The sequence below is a fragment of the Prionailurus viverrinus genome, chromosome B4, assembly GCF_022837055.1.
Source record: "Prionailurus viverrinus isolate Anna chromosome B4, UM_Priviv_1.0, whole genome shotgun sequence".
Taxonomy (NCBI): domain Eukaryota; kingdom Metazoa; phylum Chordata; class Mammalia; order Carnivora; family Felidae; genus Prionailurus; species Prionailurus viverrinus.
This window is the reverse complement of record NC_062567.1, coordinates 43463759-43466943: the sequence shown is the minus strand read 5'-3', so window position 1 is coordinate 43466943 and position 3185 is coordinate 43463759.

Sequence of the window (3185 nt, the reverse complement as noted above, 5' to 3'; positions counted from 1 at the left end):
AGGGTGGGCGGGAGTACTGCACGCGGAATGGCCTCGTCAGTTGCCGTAGTCGGCGGCATTCTGGGGATTGTAGTTTTCCCTAACGCACCGTCTGCAAGGCTGACTAGGAAGAAAACTACAATGTCCACATAGCCTCAGCAAGGCGTCTGTTTTCCTCTTGCTTCTGAACGCGGCGGAGGAGGGGCTAGCCAGGAGATCAGACTACGTTTCCAACAGTGTGCTCTTTTGGACTTCCAGAGCTGTGGGCGCCGGTGGCGCGAGTTTGAGGCCCTGCAGAGGCGCCCCTGAAGGAGGAGCATTGGGAGCGGGCCCTCTTTAGGGATACCGAGGAAACCCTCAAGGTTCTTTATTAAAACAAAAACAAAAAATTGTTGCTTTGGGAAACAATTTGCAGTTCCTCATAATATTAGACATAGAGTTACCATATGGCCAACAATTCCAGACAAATGAAAACATACCTCTGCGTGAAAACGTGTACACCAATGTTGTATCCTACAAGCATTGTTCATAATAGCGAACAAGTGGAAACAACCCAAATGTCCCATCATTGTATGAATGGACAGGACAACTGACTGTGGTATATATGTTCAAAGGAATGTTAGAAGACCATAAAAAGGAATAAAGGACTGATACATGCTGCAGTGTGCATGAGCCTTGAAAATAGGCTAAGTGAAAGCCTACATATTGTAGATTCCATTTCTAATGGAAGGTCTAAGTAGGTACATTAAAGGAAACAAACCAAGCAGTTGACCGGCCAGGGTTAGGAACAGCAGGGAGGTGGGGGCATGTATGGGGGAGATTGTTAATGGGCACTGGTTTTCTTTTTTGAGGTGATGGCAATGTTCTAAAATTAAGGGTGCCTGGCTGGCTTGGTTGGTAGAGCATGGGACTCTTAATACCAGGTTCTGAGTTTGAGCCCCATGTTGGTTGTAGAGATTGCTTAAAAATAAAATCTTTTTTAAAAAAAGAAAATGTGGGGCGCCTGGGTGGCGCAGTCGGTTAAGCGTCCGACCTCAGCCAGGTCACGATCTCGCGGTCCGTGAGGTCGAGCCCCGCGTCGGGCTCTGGGCTGATGGCTCAGAGCCTGGAGCCTGTTTCCGATTCTGTGTCTCCCTCTCTCTCTCTGCCCCTCCCCCGTTCATGCTCTGTCTTTCTCTGTCCCAAAAACAAATAAATGTTGGAAAAAAAAAAAAAAAGAAAATGTTCTTTTTGTTTGTTTGTTTGTTTATTTATTTATTTTCAGAGTGAGAGAGAGCAGGGGAGGGGTAGAGACAGAGGACAGAAAGAATCCAAAGGCCCTGCGCTCTCAGCGCAGAGCCTGACACAATGAACTGTGAGATAATGACCTGAGCCAAAATCGAGTTGGATGCTTAACTGACTGAGCCACCCAGGCACGCCGGAAAGAAAATGTTCTAAAATTGATTTGGTGATGTCTGCACAACTCTGTGAGTATACTAAAAACCAATCAATTGTGGTGCCCTTGGCTGACTCAGTCCGTGGAGCATGCTACATCTGATCTCAGGGGCTTCAGTTCAAGCCCCATGTTGGGCATAGAGCTTACTTAAAAAACAAAACAAAACAGAACAAACAAAAAACCCCCCACTGAATTGTACATTTTAAATGAGTGAAAAAAATTTTTTTAACGTTTTATTTATTTTTGAGACAGGGAGAGACAGAGCATGAACAGGGGAGGGTCAGAGAGACACAGAATCTGAAACAGGCTCCAGGCTCTGAGCTGTCAGCACAGAGCCCGACGCGGGGCTCGAACTCCCGCACCGCGAGATCATGACCTGAGCGGAAGTTGGCTGCTTAACCGAGACACCCAGGTGCCCCTTAAATGAGTGAATTTTAAAGTATGTGAGTTATATCTCAATAAGACCATCAAAAAATAAGAATGTCTTTGTATCCTTCTGATTTAATAAAGTTAGTGAGCCTTTTGTTGTTTTAGCTTAAACCATTGAGAACTTCACAAATTCATTAACGTTCATTAACGTTATTCTGGAGAACTCATTGACCGAGTCCTTTTCAAAGACCCTTAAATCCCAAAATTCAACTGAGGTAGAGTTCCTAGATTTAGCAATAAATATACAGAACACTCACACTTGATTTTAGGATAAACAAGTACCTTTTTAGTATAAGTATGTCCCATAAAATATTTAAGACACACTTTTACTTTAAAAAAAGTATTTATTGTTTATCTGAAAATCAAATTTAACTGAGTGACTTCTATTTTATCTTCCTTTTTTTAAGTTTATTGAGAGAGAGAAAGCGTGTGCAGAGGTGGGGAGGGGCAGAGAGGGAGCAAGAATCCCAAGCCGACTCCACCCTGTCCATGCAGAGTCTGACATGGGGCTCAAACTCATACTGCAAGATCATGACCTGAGCTGGGGTCATGGGACACTCAACCGATGGAGCCACCAAGGCACCCCTGTTTTATTTTTTAACTCCAAATTGAGGAAGAATAATATAGGCATCCCTTGTTTTACTGCACTTCATTTTAGTGCGCTTTTTACAAATTGAATGTTTGTGGCAATGCTCCTTGAGCAACTCTGTTGATGCCATTTTCCCCACAGCACTTTCTCCCTTTGTGTCTCTGTGTCACATTTTAGTACCTCTCATAATATTTCAAGCTTTTTCCTTATTATTATGTTTGTCATGGCAATGTGATTAGTGATTACAACTTGCTTGAAAGCTCAGATGATGGTTAGCATTTTTTAGCAATAAAGTACCTTTTCATTAAGGTATGTACACTTTTTTTTAGACCCCACGTTATTGCACACTTCATAGACTGCAATATAGTGTAAACATAACTTTCACAAGCACTGGGAGCCCAACAAATTCATTTGACTCGCTTTATTGTAGTGGTCTGAGAACTGAACCCACACTATCTCTGAGGTATGCCTGTAACAGGAAAGTTGAGTCATCTCTGACTGATCTATATAACGCTTCAGAGGAACTAAAGCAGGTCAGTTCCTCCAAATAAAAGCCACAGAGCCAGGTCATGCCGTTGGTAATGGGTCTGTCATGCTGGAGTTTCACCAGTAGGGCCCCCCAGAGGTGCACCTGTAACCCCCAAGCTGCATTCCTGGAGGTCTCAGAGACATCTAGCCACTTCCTTTCTGATGATCATGGGAGCAAAAGTCTGTGCTCATACAGGCTCTCCTCCTCTGCCTCACCTAATACCC